Genomic DNA, 19370 nt, shown 5'->3' on the forward strand with positions numbered 1-19370 from the left:
TGATGACACGTAACTGATGAGATCAAGACGTGTCTAGAGAAATCAAAGTGAGGATAAACATTCTACAAAGACAGGACCGCCGATCCACGACTTATCCTGAGCTGGACTGCATAGCGTCGGTGCCTCGTAAGAGTTTAACAGAACGTTTGTTTAACAGCGAAACCAAGGACACAGCACCTGTCACGCCGTAGCATTTGCGTTTTGCCATCAAACCGTTTCGCATTTACGGTCCAATCAGAGCTAGTGTTTATTGTCAGCAGATGATGAAGACTTATGTGCATCATTAGCCGATTCGCTGGCGAAGTCCTTCGTCAATAGACTCCGTGGTTTGTTTATGTTTAAAAAGCCAAAAAGACATCTGTCGGAGTGTGGAAAAGCTGATTAATCTTTGCAGATGGAACGTGAGCCATATGTAGTGTTTTCATTACTGGTTTTCGAAGCGTATACCGCTTGCTAACATCCGACAAAATCTGCACTGACATTATGATTTATGCTGATCTGAAACACTGACGCCAAGATAAATTAGCTCGAACAAAAATGAGTAAGACGCAACTTTGAAAAACTTCATCCAAAACATTGAGGAACACAATTTGCAGTTTATTTAAGGTGAGTGTCTATGCCGATTATTTGAAGTATTTTAAACACAAACAGCAGGGTGCTACCCTGGACAAACTGCAACCTGAAAGTAAAATGACTGATCCCTGAACACTTGTTGGGTGTCAGGTTCAAGCCGCTAATACCAAGAAGGGACCTTGACTCGTTCCCAGGTCAGAGATGAGCTGACGCAGGGCGTGCTAACAACAGCTCCTGGCCTTCCACGGCATCTGTCTTCACCTTCGCCCTGTTCCGAGTGACCTGGCGGGTCATTATCCGACTTGATACGTATTTCGCCAGTTCATGTTTCAGTGCTTTGCGTTTCCAAATGTTCCACTTGTTCCCGGCTAAAATAAGAATTAAAGGCTCCTGCTAATTGCAGGCGTGATCGGGGTTTAATTTTAGGCCATGATAGAGAAGCCCATGAGAGGTAATGGGTTATGACAAGTATGCCTCTTCAGTTCAGAGAGATCATCAACAATGGTCTTTAAGGAGCTGAAAGACACTTGGATAGTACCAGTAAATAGGTTAAAGTAATATTAATATTATTAATCAAACGAATACAGTTCTGATGAGCAAATGAAGGAAAGGGCAGCACGTCTATTACAAATCACTTCAGAATTCACAAATTTAAAGGGATAGCATCATAAAATAAAAATGTTTGGCTGAACTATCCCTTTGACCATGGAGTAGCCATGCAAATCCCTTTCATATCAATTTCTATACATGTTGATGTTTATGTCATTTAAAAGAAAAAGAGATCATCAAATATGTAGCTATATTGTTATAAATCTAAAGTTTCTTTATTGTAATTGTTATGTTCACATTATAGTTTCTGTTGAATACTTGATGTTGCTTCATAATTGATATTATCTTTGCAATATGTAACTTAGAAAACAATATTTATATATTGTGAAAAGCAGTATACAAATATGAAATGTGAATTAAATACCATATGGAAACACCAGAGGGCAGAATAGCAAATATGAGTGAGCTCAAAACAAAGTTAACTGTATTAAGTCATGATGACAGTTCCACAAATATTTGCCATATAACTGGATGACGACAACAGCACCACATACCGTTGAACATGTTAATTAACCTAGACACTGTTTGTATTTTGACAAGAAAACTTTGACAACTTTCCTCTGTCACTTTGTCCATTGGCACAGACTTCTTAAACATAAAGCATAAGAGGCCTTGAACAAATTAAAAGATGATGCAGGATCTTCTCAACCCATATCTCGCCCCCCACTCCCCGCCCAGACATTACTCGACGTTTCCCTTGAGTAAGAGCTCTATTTAAAAACATTATGACCTTCATGTCTGACCGGGCTAAAGACTAAAAGGCTTAAGACGAGAAACAAACACGACATGAGATGCGGCACACCAAAGAGAATCTCGATCTTTCACCGTTCCTAATTCGATGCACAGCTATACCTTGCACAACATCGCATCAGTGGGTGGTCCCTTTTGCCCTGGGCCCACTCTGTAGGCTACACTATGGATCTTTGATCACAAGACACCAGACGACATCCCCAATTGGCCTTTTAACATGATTATCAAGCTTTTTACAGTCATTTGACATTGTTTTGGCAGTCGAGTGGGTAACTTCATAGGCCTATTGGAAAGCCGATGCACATTTGAGTCTCAGCAGGGGCTCAAGGGTGGCTCTGGTTGACTTCTCTGTCATGCAGACAAACTTGAATGTTGTTCGATGGGGATTATCAGTTCATTTGTACTGCGATGTAAAGGGCATGATGAACTTCACAAGCTTAGACAGGCAGATTGGCAGATAGACAGACACACACACACACACACAGGAAGATAGTAAATCCTCTACAGAAGATTAAAGAAAAATCAATGCTCTCATCGATCACATTAATCAACTCAGTAAAATACCAGCACTACGTGGGATCAAAGGTAGAAGTCTATTACATGTCTGTAACTCCATACGGTTTCTTAAAATAGACATGCAACAGACTTGAAAAAACTGCACTACAAATCGTAACATAAAGAGTTGATATTCCGTTCGCGGCACGGAGATCCAAGGATCCCAGCCATTCACTTCTGAGTAGAATGATAAATTAAGAGTCACCGAGCTGTGGCAGACAGATGGAAAAAAGATAAACCTCTGCTCCAAGCCAAGTGTGAGTGTACATTTCAGTATGCCGCTGCATTAATAAAACAAACAATAAATCTATATTAAATAGAGAGCTTAAGATATATATTGTAAATAAATGAAGAGCTCTTTTCCAAAACGCTATAAATCCATTTTAATAGTTTTCATGAAAATGACATTTTTTTTCCTAGACCCATACATTTTGTTAATATTCAGTTTATCCTGTTAAAATGGTCTGTTGGCTCAGTCTGAACATGTTAAACAACGATTGTAAATTAAACAATAATATTGTCGATTTTAAATTCAAATTTGATTTTTTTCAAAACGCTACAAATCCATCCTTTTTTTCAAAAACAATTTTGTGTAGCCTACTTCTTTTTAAAAACAAACAAACAAGAGAACATGAAACATATGACATCAGGGACTCATACTATAAATTAATATAAAGCAAATGCATGAAATAAATAACAGCAAAATAAAATAAATAGTAACAAACTAAATAGTAAAATAAAATAAATACTTTCAATTTCATGTTTCAATATTTTCCACCACATACAACAAATAATTTAGAAATACATACAAATACCACTGAATACTGATTGGTCGAGAGGACATATCGCACGTAGGCTAAAAACAGGTTCGGGATTTATAGCGTTTTGGAAAGAAACTGAATCTTGCAGAACATTTTAAACAAGGAAATATAGCGATTTGGCATGAAACATTGATGGAGCAGTGAATAGGTTTAGTACACAGCAAAATGGCATGACAAACTCATTAAATATGACACTTAATGCGTTTTGGAAAAGAACTCTTCAAATGCAGATGAAAAACACATACTGTGTTTTATTTTCCATCAAACCAGTTTAGTGGTAATCAAAATAAAGACAAGTCTTAGCAAGACCACAATCTGATGAACATATATGTGACTGCTAGACGACAAAACCAGTCTGAATGGTCAATTTTTCGAAATTGAGATTTTTACATCATCTGAATGCTGAAGAAATATGCTTTCCATTGATATATGGTTTGTTAGGATAGGACACTATCTGGCTGAACAACAGCTTTTACAAAGCTGGAATCTGAGGGTGCACAAAAAAAAAAATTTTTTAGAAAATTGCCTTTGAAGTTGTTAATCTGAGGCGCTGTAGCAGGCCACCCAATTTTTTATAAATTTACAGTAGAAAATGTACAAAATATCTTGATAGAACATGATGCTTAATTAATATCCTAATGATTTTTAGCATAAAAGAAAAAACTTTTGGTATTTTTGGCGATGACAAAAAATGTTCCTGTGCTACTTGAGACAGGTTTTGTTGTCCGGGGTCACATATGATCAGCATTTAAAGTGATAATTCAACCAAAAATGAAAATTCTGTCATCGTTCACTCACAACCATGTCATTTTGAAACCTGTTATGACGTTTTTTGCAAAACACAAGAAGATATTTGAAAGAATGTTGCTAACTGTCCCCCATTCGCTTGCATTGGTTTTGTGTCTATATAATAGAAGAGAATGGGGGCCGGTGCTGTTCAGTTACAAACTTTCTTCAAAATATCTTCTTTTGAGATCTGCGAAGGAAAGAGTCATACAGGTTCGAAATGACAAGAGTAAAATGACAGATGACAGAATATTCATCTTTGAAAATGTTCGTCACTTTAAGGTTTGCAAAAAAATTATTTAAAAGTATAAATCACATTGTTTTACAAAGCCTGTTTATCTAACGTTAGACATTTTTATAAAAACAATTAAATAAACTGGGGAGACTCAATTAATTATTTGGCCGTGGCTAAATAAACATCCATCTCGATGTTGACTAGAAACACTTCATACAATATATATAAAAACATTTTAGTATTCCTTTACGACTGCTTACGAGTTTGCATACGATGTGTGAATGTTAGTATTCCTTTACTCTGAACATCAGCAGGTCGTAAACGCGGCACACAGCCATGCTTCACCTTTAACCCTGCACACTGAAGACCCCTGCTGGGTTAAAATGGGCAGCTGCTTACACCAGAAAGAAGTTTATTGCAGTCTGCACAACCCTCGGGTAACAACATCACACCCCACTCGCCCCCCCAGCCTTTCTGCGACATGGAAAAACCTGCAGTCGGGAGACAAGGAGACCTCACAACGCTTTCCAAACGAAACCCAAGAACATTTGGCCTTCTTACCCTGCACACATTTATCAAAGATGCAACTTCAACATCTCACATTAGCTTCTTGTGCCACAAACCTTTCAAGGGCAAAAATATCAAATTTCCAGCGTTTAATCTGCCTGCCCTATCTTGCACCTCGTTCGTGTTTTTTGAAAAACTCAGCATTGTAATCGGCCAGCTAAAGCCTCTCCTTTTCCAATTACACCTCATATTCAGAAAAACGGAGGAAGATCTACGCTGGCAGTGTCTAAGGGGTGATTAAAGGCTCTAAAAGGAGTAACAAAGAAGTCAGACGTTGAGCAAAAACGCTAATTAAATACAATTTTACAGTGCTCTTCTTATATTGGGGCGTATAAGAGCATATTCAAGATGAAAATTACCTTTATCTCCTTCTATTTAATAGCACCTCTCTATTATGAAGAGGTAATTATACCATAGGTTGCTGTTAGGAGACACAATGTCACATCCCCTATATTAATATGGTGAAATGAAAGGTCGAGTTGCGTTTAGATGACATGAAATGGTTTGACGAAGCAATTATCTTCCCGTTGCTGACACATTTCCAACTGAAACAAGAAACCATAGTCCAACTTTGACCCAAAACCACAAAACTAAAAGAATAATAAATGACCTGCTATTAATAAACTCACCGTAAACCAACAGCTTAAAGGACACTAATGGGGCTGTTTTGTTGAAAGAAAAATATTATATAATATACATCATTTAATATACTTATTACATGATTTAATTTATAATTACTGTACTATAATTACTTGCGATCTCCAAATGAATGTATAAACAACATAGACAAAATATGTTTTTAAATTTTTAAAGGCATAATATTATGAATGAAAAACAGTAATAATGATATCAGCACAGCTACTCGTGTCTATATAAATGTATTATAACTTCCTGTTGTCAAATTGCGTTGTGCGGTCTATACTGGACACGGCAAAGCAACAGTTTTAACTTGTGCTTATATGGGTGATAACGTTAAGATTGACAGCCCTACAATATACAAAGACCATTTCAAAATTATTTTCAGTTTTTCTGAATTTACTATTTATTGGTGTTTATGGACAAACAATGAAAAATGGAGAAACGGGCCAAAATAACAGAAAAGATGAAGATATTTTCTGACCTCAAATAATAAAAGGAAATCACGTCATATTTACTTTTAAGCATTAAAACAGTAATATTAGTACATGTATTTAGGAAAAGTTCAAAAAAATGTTTTGTGTAATAACATTGATTTTTATCACAATTTGAATGTGTCTTGTCATGCTGTCAGTCTTTCACATTGCTGTTGCATGACTTTATGTCACTCCTGAGGTTTGATTTTGTTCAAATTCAACAGGCACTAGACTGGAATGGTCACAATACATCTAGAAATGCTGATTAAATGAATATTTTGAATGGTCTCTTTATTTTTTCAGACAAGAGGCCAAAAAGGCGTTGTAACATTAATATCATCCATGAATTATGACATACTTCAGAACATATTTGCTGTGTTTTATTCGCCTAAGAGCTGCATGACAAACTTCATTAACGGCTTTCTAATGAGACAAGGTGCCATAATACAACCATCTACATTGCGTGCAATGCTCTGCCGAGGCATTTTTAGAAACTTTTAAAAGTCCCTTGTGAACTTCATATCCTTCCATACCACTGCCATGTTCATTCTATAAAGGCTTCTCTCTATCCTTAGCAATAAGTCCCAGCAGACCAAGTGGGAAATTCAGCCAGATGCCGTGGACGCCAACCCACCGGCTACTAAGAGCCACTTAAAGTTCCATCCTATAAGTTAAACCTCCTACCCCTCTACCAACCTTCTTAGCATTCAATAAAAAAACACCATAAAACAACCTGGCAAAAGTTATCTGGCTAATCATCAGAAGAATTATGACCTGAAACGTAACACTTCCAAGCCAGGTTCCAAAGATAGTCCCGATGGGGTTGGAAGTTGGGTCAGGCCTTCCAACGGTTTCCCTTGGTTCTTTTTCTTCAAGACTAAATCAAGAAGGTCTTCTTAGTGAAGACAAACCTTATCTCATATTAACATAATGTGGGGGTCAGATAAAAATGTCTTATCAATAGACTTCACAGAGAAACTGGAAACCCACATAAAAATAAAGAACATTTTGTTCTGGACGAGTCACAGGGTGTCCGCTACGAGTGTCATTAGCGTATTGCTAATCCGCCACATGAAAACCAATCCGGTAAACTCAATTATAGCCAATTATCACGTTACAATTTGAAGAAAGGCGATTATAAAATTGTTCAGGGAGATCATTATCCAAACCGAGTTGACCATCACCAGAAAATATTCTGTGCTAACACCGTGCAGAACAATTCTGGATCTGTTATAATGTACTATAAATAACAAAGAGCTTGACCCTGAAGATGAAGGGCCGTGGCAAGTCTAGTGACACATCAGAAAAGCCCGCCAGGGTTCATCTTAATCTCCTTAAAGCCTCTAATGGCACGGTAAAGTGGACAAATATTTGAACGCCTCGGTGGATAGAGACACGGCTAAAATAACAGAGACGGGGTCATGTCTTTTTTTGCCGATACAGTTAAAATGCAAAGGCAACACGTGTGCCGTTAGACTCTATATCGACAAACAATTTAAAAATGAAATACAAGAGCTCGATCTGCATTAATTAAAAAAACTAAGTGCGATGGAGACAAGGCCTGTGATAAACGTTAGCGTCATGATATGAAGATAAACACGTCTATTAAATATTTTAGATTTTAATAATAATGTTTTGGTGTTTTCATTGGGGTGTAACATTTCATGTAATTAATTTATACAAAACTAAAAACTGTAAATCGGCTGCATTTTAAAGGGATGAAATGAAATGCCAAAAAAACAAAAATTAAATTCTGTCATGAATTACTCACCCTGAACTTGTTCCAAACCTATAAAATGTGTTTGTTTGGTCAACCACAAAGAAAGATATATGAGTGAATGTTAGCAACTGAGATTTCTGGGGCATCATTCACTACCATTGAAATGGTACTCAACGGTGCACTGGAACTGTTCGTTTTTCTAAATTCTTCCAAATATTTTATTTTGTGTTAAACAGAACAAAATTAGTTAAAATTACTTTCTACTTTGGTAGTCAATGTTGCCCCAGTATATCAATATCTTTGCGTTCAACCAAACAAAGACATTTATTTATACAGGTCTGCAACAACTTGAGTGTGAGTAAATCATGACAGAGTTTTCAGTTTTGGGTGGAGTATTCCTTTAATCAGAATTGATAAGTGAACATCTTTTGTTTTGTATCTACGAAATACCGAGTGACAAATGTTGCATAGATCACATCTCCATAAACAGCAAGGTGACTCCATCAGAGTCAATAGCACTGAATCCCTCTCTAATCCAAACAGTCTGACTCTGTAAATTATATCCTACACCTGGCACAAGAGAATTGTGAGTAGAGAATGTCACTCAGTAGTTCATCACTGTATTTAAGGAAACATTTTAGGATCTCAAAGCCAGGTCTACATTCTTAAAAGAATAATATGTTTTACTATGATCTGCACTCTGTCACACTATTTTGTTCAACCTGTAACAGGTGTTTGGACTTGAGGTCTCAAAAACAAGGGAACACAAGAGCTTATAGGTTCCATTAATCATCTTTTTTTATTATTTTATTATCACTTTTATATATGCCTGTTGTAAATATATAAAAAAATACTGAATTTTAAGTAATAGAGAAGCTGGATAATAAAAATAGTTCACCCAGTGATAGTTCACCGAAAAATGTAAATTCTGTCATCATTTATTCACCCCATGTCATTTCAAACCTGTAGGACTTTCTTACGCAGAACACCAAAGAAGATACTTTAAAGAATGTTAACTGGCACCCATAGATGTGAATGGGTGTCGGCGCTGTTCGGTTACCAACTTTCTTCAAAATGTCTTCTTTTGAGCTCTGCGAATGAAAGAAAGTCTGAAATATCAGTAAAGGATGACAGAATTTAACTTTCCCTTTAAGGACGGCAAGTTTGAGACGCTATGCTTTAGTGGGAACGTTCACCCAAAAATGAAAATGTTGTCATCGTCCTCTTCTCATATCAATCTTTTTTGGTAATCGAATTTAACCATATTTTAAATGTTTGGGTTCACAAAAAAACGCTTAGCTTTGTGGTAGGCTATATGAGACCAGTTTTACTGCACTTAAACTTACTTTGTTGTGCTTATGTTGTTCCAATTGTTTACCTCATTTGTAAGTCGCTTGTAAGATAAAATGACTCCTTTAAATACATAATATGATGAAAAACATCCTGATGTCTCATTAAAAGGCAAAACACAGTTAAAAAAATATAAACAAAGCCACTAACTCTCAAGCATGCCAATGAATCTGCCAGAAAAAAATCTTATCATTTTGACCGGACTGACACAGCAATCTGCAACATGAAGAAGGGAGCTTAATATAGCATCAAAACCTCATACAGCTGTTGTGCAATGTCTTGAGTTGATGGAAATAACTCATATCGTCTTAAGCTCTGTTAAAAGCAAGCAGGTGGTGCTCGAAACATTCCAAGTGGTTGTCCATAATCTCTGAGACATGCCAAGATGTCAAGACAAGAGCACCAGCCCTTTTCCTGATTGACCAATCAAATCACACGCAAAAGCCAATGTTTACATGCCAACAACAGTACACATGTTCAGTCAGGCTGTGTTTGTTTTTCTCAAATTCTAAATTAAAATGAAACACAAAACAGATGAGGGTATTAGAGGATTCAGCTCGATGACTAATTTAATAAAAACATTAAGCCGTGTTAGTAACTAATAAGCAGCAAATCTTACGAATGCGCCCAGAAATCTCTTCAATAAATGCTCTGCCATGTCTTTCATAAATCAAAGGTTCAACAGCCACATGCGACCAGCTCGGCGAAGCAGTTAAAGGTTGTAAAAGGCCTCTGTGTGCATTTCATAGGAGTAAAACAAGACATTTGCATGTGCAAGCTATGCTCAGCATCTTGCTGTCCCAGCGTGATCTCTCTTTACACACGCCCGCTCCATGCCAAGTGCAAGACTTGACGGGTGCATTCACATCGTCCCAGAGATTCAAATGCATTCTTACCCCCATTACCAAAGCCTCCACACTCTCTCAATGTCGCCGTCCAGGTGAAGTGACCGGGTTTACTGTAGCTATACATCTCTGAACAATCAATAGAAGGGACTGAACTTAAGTGGAGGTATCTCCCAACTCTGCCTGGCTTTCTCTCTTTTTTGCTCTGTCTCCCCTCCCTCTAGCCCACCCGCTGGGTGCTGAATGTGAGGGCTGCACCTGGCCGTTTTCTAAAATGCCCCCCCCCCTCCCGTAGGGTAAACTCTCATGCTGGATACCGGCCTGACTGACAAAGAGGCCAAATGTACCATAAGGGCCAATTGGATGTAAATCACAGCGCACACGTCTTCTTGGGTGGGGGGGGGTTGAAATTGTATGCAGCCTCCTCAGGGTGAGCTTCTAAATAAGTGTTTGCAAAAACTCATTGGAGGCCGTCCAAAGTCAGTCTCGGCCTCTAGATGTGTCTATCCACACCACACAATATGAATAGCACGTTATGACAAGAATGCACGAGTGAAAATAAATCCTATTTACGCAAGCATGCTGCGCGCTCCCTTTGATCTGCGCGACACAAAAGCTAATGAGTCCCACACAGTACATGTATGTATCCTTACTTTATATGTTTAACCGGAAGTACTGAAGGAACTTCATGCAGTGCACAACCATCCCATTATTATGCATTAGACATAAAGTTCATTTTTTTATTTTTAAGAGGCGCAGTTTTTTGATAAATCGCTTCTTTTAATGTCGATTGAGCGCTTAAAATCTTGAACAAGAGCGTCAAAGACAAGTTCTGAAATATATGAAAATGCATTTTATTTAGGCTACACGTAGCTCCATGCGCGCACACTCGCCTCTACGGGAAGAGAGGGAATGGCATACGCGCGAGCGCTAACTTTACAGTCGGAAACATATAGCAGCCTATTGGTTTTTGGCAAAAGCAACCTTTTCATATAAGACAATAGAATACAATAACATTATATTTACAATAAAAATAGTAACACATTGCAAATATTGTATTTAATGACATGTTTATCATCGATTAGGCCTATTTGTTTTTTTATGCAATACTTTTGTTACATCCTGCTGACACAATGCTTCACCAATTGAGCTGCAGGAATGCATAATTTGGCATTATCTGCCCTAGGAAAGCGAAAGATCTGTGTTGAACGATACGCCAAGGCATGTCCGGGAAGCAGTATATCTTGCAAAGGCGCCTGCCTGCAACCATAAATTTATGACTTGGCTGTGTCTCAAGCTTTTAATGAACACTTTACATCAGTAGAGTGACTGCTGCCTGCTGTAGCGCTCATGACAGCTAAACATCTTCAGGTCTTCTTGAGCTGTTTTCAAATTTTGTTTAGATTTTGAACAAAGTTTGGATATGACTGTTATCTTGATTATTCCCATGTCCCATACTTTCAAAACAATGCAACAATTTTATAATAATTTAAAGTATAAATACTTTTATACCCACCACATTTCAACTTGCGACTCACAAAGACTTTTATAAATTACATTAAAACTTCTCTTTAAAAAATCTCTGTGAATGTTTTTCCAGCACGGAACAATAGTTACAACTGCACGTGTTCATAAACAAATGACTTTCCATTCGCGTTAGTAAGACTTCCGCTCCAGACTGTGTCGTTGTATAGTCATAAATGTTTTTCCATTATTTGTGGGAAAACATGTAAGTTTTTTAATATGATACAAAATCAAAAAAGACTTTTCATGGTAATCCGTCACATAAATTATTTTGCCGAGCCATATTTTAATACCCGTCGACTATGTTCGGGTGAGTTAGTTAAAAGGTTCCCTGTTTTCCGGTGCCCTTTATTAGCCGATTAGCCACAGGTTTTAACATTTATTCAATATAAAAAATGTCAAAAAATATATATATAAATATATATGATAATGCTACCATTTAAACATTTAGGGACATTATTTATTATTATTTATTCAATTAATATATTTGTTAAAAAGTAGAGTAATAGCAAATTCAACATAGCCTAGTTTCCAATCCATTTTTCCTATTCCCTAGTTTTGATGTGACAAAAAAGCTATCATGGACTCTTGATTGAGAAATAATAAAGAAACACTTATTAAATAACATTATATTTATTTGAAGAAAAATTAAAAGGATGTTGGGGAACAAATAAGCATGTTTTTAGCTGGGTAGTTCATGTAACATTAATGTGAGAATGTGTGTTTGCAGGTTTTTTTAGTCAGCGCTGTGCAAATAAGACCATGGATAGCCTTAAGCTGTTTTTCACTTTTTCCAGATCTCCCAAAGATAGAAGAAGAGAAGTACAGTTTTGACAAGCAGCTTTAACAATACAAGTGAGGGACCCAGGGCAGTTTTTGTAGCTTTTGTTTATCATCGAGAGGGGCAAATATATATACGAGGTGGACAGGCCTGAGAACAAACAAGAGGTTGAAGGGGTTTATAAAAACTACAGCTCCTGTATAGAGCCAGCTGGGATCCGTGGGCAGTTTAATCCAAAGCCGCTCTGGGCCAAAACAGGCCGAGAGTAATCATGTTTTTGTGGGATACCTTTCACCAGCCCTCATCAAGACCCATACAGAGAGGTTTAGTTTCATCTTTCAAACAACGGAGCGCTCTCCACCTCTTTCTCTGGCCTTCCCTGTGGCATCAACCTCTTAACACACAGGGAACATCGCAGTGCTTGTTTTTCTAGCATTTTGAGCACAAACATGCTAAATAAGTAATCAACCCGAGTGAGACGGGGTACCTGTGTGACAGACATCTGTGCCAAGCACCTCAGAGTCACATAAATAAATAAAAGCAGAGCTAAGGATGCTGGGAGAAGAGTTTGCCGCTCAAAGCTGTCTCTGAACAATCCATCATGAAGCCCTGATGCAAACCAGTGCCGGGTTCGAAGCGTTAAATCAACTTTTATTGATTTGCACATTATTTTTGCAGTGATGATACTAAGCTACTTAAAATCTCAAAGAGAGAATATTTACATTTAGTACATTTCATTTAGGAAATTCTACACATCAGCAAGGAATGGTCCGTACTTCAAAGCAAACTAAATTTGGGGAATTGAGCATTTGTAGTGGTCAGCACTGTTCGATTTTGTCTGCATTAAATGTAAAGTAATATAATAACGCACAGCACATACTTACTGTACGGTCAATAAAACATAAGCTCTCTCGATGTTCAAAGTTCATGAATAATTCTCACGCTTTTGACCAAGTGATGACAACGGTGTTTTTGATTTCACATTTGAGGCCAGTTTTCATTCCGTGCATTTGCCTGCTTACTGGGGACGCAAGTGTGGATACTGAGACCCTTAACCAGACATACTTGTCATCCTGTGCGCTTAGCAAAAGATAAACCTTGGTATGATAAGCACGTAGACAGCCATCTCAAATTGCTGGCTCCCAACGGTTATTAGATTAAATATCTCTCAAGTTTAAAGAGCCGATTGTGTATTTTCGTCTGATAACCGAAGTAAAGTGCGATTGATTTGTGGCAGTAATCACAATGAAATGATCGGCTATTTAACTCTCTCTTTCATCTGAATGCATAAATCTATGGCTTTCGGGAATCTTTTGTGAATATCGCTTCATAAGTATTGAAGAATACAGCTATGCAAAGGAATGGACTACTCCCAATTTGTTTATTTTCTTCAAATGTTTCCTTTACAGCAGCTGATGATGCGTAAAACACTGCTGATGGTGAATCTAATCGCCTTCTGCAAATCTCAGCATCAAATTAAAGCAGATGACTCATTCCCTCCTGCTTCACAAGCTTAAATATATCACATCAAGCACCTTTTTTTGCCATTAATGGTATTTGTGAAGAAACTGGCGCTTGGAGGTCAAGACGGCATCTGCCGCACACCCTGGATGACTTGTATTTTGTTCCCAGGACGGATCCCAGGCTCTGAATTTTCCGCTGAGGCTCGTTTGTAAGCCAACGAGTCTGACTGTCACTCAAACAGCGGCTGTAACATGAGCAATCGACCAAGCATTGGCGCTCGCATGCTGGGGATGACTGAAATAGCAATTTTCTATAAAACACGCAGAGAGGGGGCACTGAAATCTGACCTCAGGCTAGGCTGCCAGCTTACTCTCACCCCCTCTTCAATATTTCGATCCCTCCCACCAACAAACCCTGCACCTTCAAACAGCTCTGGCAGCCGGCACATGTGCAGAAAAGGGGAGGGGAATAGCCGATGGTCCTTATATAATTTCATTAATCATTTAGTTGCAGGAAAACCGAGTAAATAGCTGTTTGCAGTGGGATTCCTTAACAACAAACTTCACCGAAATGTACCTAGATATTCTATTCAGGTTGTTGTGAGTGCTTGCCAAAAGCAAAGATGCTGACAAATGTACAGATTGTTCATTTTTGCACATATTTAGAGCAATTTGTTACCATGCAAAGCGTATTCAAATTGTCTCTAAAGCATTATCAGAATGTAAACCTTTCAAGAACAACTATATTAGTCTACCTTAAAGGGATAGTTCAGCAAAAATGAAGATTCTATCATCATTCCTGAGCCTAACAAAAAAAGATATTTTGAATAATGTTGGTTATTGTGCAACAGTGGTACCCATTGACTTTGGTTTTGAAAATAATTGAATGGGTACCGACGTTGTTCGGTTACCGACATTCTTCAAAATTTATTTTTTTGTGTTCTGCAGAAGAAAGAAAGTCATACAGATTTGACACGACAAGGTGTGTTGCCCTACAGATTTACATTTTTGAGTGAACTATCCCTTTAAATAAATAGTTAAAATAGTTCAAATAAACAAGGTCCAGACAACATTAATTATGGGTTAACTAATAAATAATTAGGGTTCTGAATCAAAGCCAGTTTAGAATTGCTGATTTAAAACATGTTGTTCCTTCTGAATAATGGATGGTTTGTGATCCCCACCTTGTGGTTGCACTTCGCATCACACCCCTCCATAAACTAAAGATGTAATGACAGTTCTTGACAGCTTATAGCCTTTATTCTTTACCAGTCTTACTGAAGGTGGCGCATGTAAACATATTGCACACATGCATAACACATAGCTTAGTTTAAGGCCGTATGGGCTCATTGCCCTGTATAAGCAATTATCATTAGCTGTAATCAGAGGAGATTTACACACAGGACTCATTGAGTTACGAGGGACTCTTAAGGAATGGGACGACCGGGTCTCAGATTTACAGCCACTGAGTTCAAACAGAGATTCATTTCCTTTAATTAAGGTGCTTCGCTCAAACTGTGACTCTGGGGAAATGATCAGACACATGTGAATGTTCGGCAAACACATGGTGACTAGCAGAAGCGAAAGATATAGTACTGCAAGAGAGGTTTTTTGAGAGAAACATAGAACAAATATAACCGTGATATCAAAAACCATGATTACCGTGTTATTCTACGTGTGATAATATTGTAGATATTTCAGCACCCATAGGTCACACACTCGAATTTTAAGTGTTATTTGTTGGCCAAAACAGGAGAAAAATAAACAAACGATGAGCTTATAGCATACTTTTTTCACAAAAACATGCAAATAGATACTGTCTTAATATCGACATGGTGATTTGTGAAAAAACCTGTGACAGCCCTATTTTTAAATAGTTAAAGTGTGAAAACATGATTTTGATATTAGCCCTAATAGAGTGTGACAATAGGATTTGGTACCGGGGCATGTTGTCACAACACACACCTTGAAAGAGGTATTCATGCTGGAAACCAATTCAACAGCACACATTTATCCTCATCAGACTAGTTTCTCGTCAATTGTCATCTCTTCCTTACCAGATGATGAAAGATAAAAGGCATAAAGTGAAATGAGTTTCTGCAGGAAAACGTGAACTCTCATGAAAAGCTCACTTTTGCAAAACCTTTCTGCTTTCATTGCTCACCGCAAATGATGACCCTATACCCCAAACCAACAGCACTGAAGAAAATTTGGAATTACAGTGAATCAAGTGTTTTGCGCGTGATTACTGAAAACAAGCTCAACTCTAAAACAAGCAACCTGATCCACGATAAACAACAGGTTTTACATCTACTGCCATCAACTGAGGCAGATCCAACCTCAGTCCCAGACTTTCGAAGCCATGTTAAAAAAAATCTTTGTGGTGCCAGATCACAGTTTGTCCCAGGCACATTATTCAGTTTCACTAGGCAGCTTAGAGACGCAAAACCACAACATGCTCATCTGACGCATGGTTTGCTTTGTCAACATCAGCTGAGAAATACGACATCATTTGCAACTTCTGCGAATCTTATTCATAAATAGAGAGCTATTCTGATGTCTTTAACAAAACTACATACTCTGACCTATAGGGGCAGTATTTTGTGACCTACAGTAACAAAATCATTTGTATTATTGGTGACGTTTTAACTGTTCTTTCATTTGGTGATTGTCCTGTACATAACTATTTGCAACTAAAACCCTTATTGCTCACATGAAAATATTGAGGTCTGATTTATATTGTGTTCACACTAAACACTAGCCTGCTATAAGGTGTCAGTGTTTTGTCAGGTAATGTGCGTCATGTCCATCCAAATTATTTTTGTTTAAGCCAAAGGTATGACAGAATCAAACCTGACCACTTTAGTTTATAGCTTTAAAATTTAATAGGTTTTATTCACATTTCACCTTTTCCAGAATAAAAATGACAAATTTGCAAATGCCTCTTTTCTCTTTGTTTATTTATTTGGATTTGATTTTTTTAAATCAGATCTTTATTTTTATAAAATATAAATATACATATATATACTATACAATCATAAATAACTAGATGGAGACAAACATATTGCATTATTTACTTAAAATATTAAAAATATTATATATTTTTGAAATTAACAAATACTTGCCGCTGTTAAGATGCTGCCTCAGCTTTCTGAACAAAGATGATTTGCAAAATGTCAATGTGGCAGCAACCTGGGCATCAGGTACAGAAGTGACTTCGGGTGTGGGTTCCATCTTCCACAAAAAATTTCGAAGGTCAAGTTAAGTGCTTTAGACTAGGAAAGAACTAGCTTCGTCTCTGCTCTAAACACATAACATAGAACATGAAATTCAGAGCTGCAGTTGTATGTACTACGACGGGGTCAGATTTTACTGTTTGGAGTTGCACTACTTTAAATGGCCAGTGTAATTTATGTAAAAATAGGTCACTGCTGGCTTTGAATGTTTATAGTGATCTAATATCCCCAGGCTTACTGTCTTGCTATTTCAGGGGCATTTCTCATGGTGGGATAACACAAGGGTTCTCCTGTGACCCCAAAGGTATAAGGATTCGAATGGATTAAGGGATATAACTATACGGTCTCATTTACATCAAGAGGTAACTGCAAAAAATTTAATGCTCACCATGATCAGTCATCTATTCAAAAAGACATACGAACAAATGTATTGAATATCAATACTTCATTAGACATTGCATCAATGTTTTGTTAACACGTGCTTGATTTGTATATATTATATTGTTATATGTCTATATTTCTCACTATTGGAATCCATTAGACGTCATTCATGATTATTAATCAATTAATACAGTAAAATCATATTTAATACGATTAAATTCTATCTGCTCAAAATAGTATAAACTGCTTTCTGAATCTGTGACTTTAACTACTTGTAATTTTTGTATATTATAACACATTAATTGCAGTCACAAGCTGGTATAACATGGCCCTAACTCCACATAAAAATGCATATACCTCACATGACATGTGCCTTGCATGACCAAACCCTTTTTCACCGAAGCAAACTTTAATGTAGTACTACAATTTCATGATCAGACTCCTAATGAAGCCAGCATATGTTCTCCAGCTCTGCCATGTATTAACGCAGTAAAGATCAGCACATTTCTCCACTTACAGAGCCTTTATGGGTAGGATTCGGTTTAGACGCAATCACCGAGGGAGTAATATCCATTAGTTTCATAGATGGAACGTAGTTAATTATGGCCACCAATGAAATTCAACCATCTGTTTAGCTAAGCCAGGGACAAGGTATCTCAAAGCAACCCAAGTGCAGAAAAGACATTCAGATTTAAATAATTGTGAACTTGCCCTCACATCTTATTTCACATGGTACAGCAGGACAGACTTTAAAATGTACAGTCTCAAGTTATAAACCCAGAACACCAAGACCATATTAAATGTCACCAAAGACAGACAAATTGTGATAGTATCAAGTTTAAGTAAAACGATACATTTAAAAAAATGTTTCATTATGTTGAGAGTACATCAAATAAATAGAGCACTTTTATGCCATTATTTTAAATTAACCAAAAAATCTAAACATGGCAAAAAAACATAAATAAATAAATGCCTATTTTTGTTTGAAATGTTAATAATAGTATCGAGTTCAAAAAGGCTTTCTTATTTACAAACTGACCGTTTACAATTTGTTTAATTGTAGTAAATGAACAGTTGAATGAAAACCAAAAATGACTGCATATTTGTCTAGACATAGTTTAGCTGGCATACTAGCTAAAGTATGACTAAGACGGAACATGGTCTGCAGATGCATTTGCATTAAAAAAACTATAGTATAACTAACTGTGCACAAAAGTATTAATAGTGCTATTCATGCTACAACAACAAATTCCCACTAGGGGGCAGAAGTGCTACATCATGTAGCTTAAGTCAAATAGCTCTAGTCACAATGCTCTTGTTTAAGTTAGAATGATGGGGTTTATTTGTAAAGCTGTAACAGAAACAGTCTACCCAAGATCTTGAACATATCCGATATCTACAGGTAGCGGAGTTGCTAAGTATGTGCAACTATTTTGGAGAGTAAACTTCAACATGTCTATAAAAATACGAGCTCCGCTAGATGACGCTATAAGGCAATATATGGAATCCCATACTGAATTATGTGGAGAACGGATGCATTTAACAATTATTTTAGGAAATTTTCAAATATTTGATCTTTTTCTCAGATTGTTGTTTGATCGTTATTTGTCTCGTGACTAGTCAACAGCATGCAAATTCAAACAAATCTAATTATAAGGGCTCTTTAATTCACTAGCAAGACCACTTGTGATTTTTTTGGTGATCACTTACGCACGCAAATATACTTTCATGTAGCTCAGTGGTAAGAGCATTGCGTTAAGGTTGTGGGTTCGATCCCAGGGGATTGCAAACGCATGTAAAATGTATAGGATAAAGCAATGTAAGTCGCTTTGAATAAAATCGTCTGCCAAACGCCTAAATGTTAATGTTAATATTACAACACGTATCTACTTACAAAAGTGCGTTTTGGTCGTTTTGATGCGCTGTCATCGCCCGCAGCGATGCTCCTCCCACGACTCCACCATTTGTCGCTTCATACGGAAAACATCGTCGAATGTCAGGTTGGAACGTTTCTATTGGCTAGGTTTTCAATTTGCATACATTCCCGGTCGGCGATTGGTCA

General features: G+C 37.2%; 1 protein-coding gene across 1 annotated transcript in view; it reads right to left on the bottom strand.

Moving 5' to 3' along the window:
• LOC130414458 (cytosolic carboxypeptidase 4) overlaps positions 1-19332 on the bottom strand; it is a 143147-nt gene extending 123815 nt beyond the window's left edge. The window contains exon 1 of the mRNA XM_056740380.1: positions 19203-19332. The gene's annotated coding sequence lies outside the window, so the exon portion shown is untranslated. The remainder of the gene's footprint in view (positions 1-19202) is intronic.
• Positions 19333-19370: the final 38 nt, after the last annotated feature.

Source organism: Triplophysa dalaica, chromosome 24, assembly GCF_015846415.1.
Source record: "Triplophysa dalaica isolate WHDGS20190420 chromosome 24, ASM1584641v1, whole genome shotgun sequence".
Classification (NCBI taxonomy): Eukaryota; Metazoa; Chordata; class Actinopteri; order Cypriniformes; family Nemacheilidae; genus Triplophysa; species Triplophysa dalaica.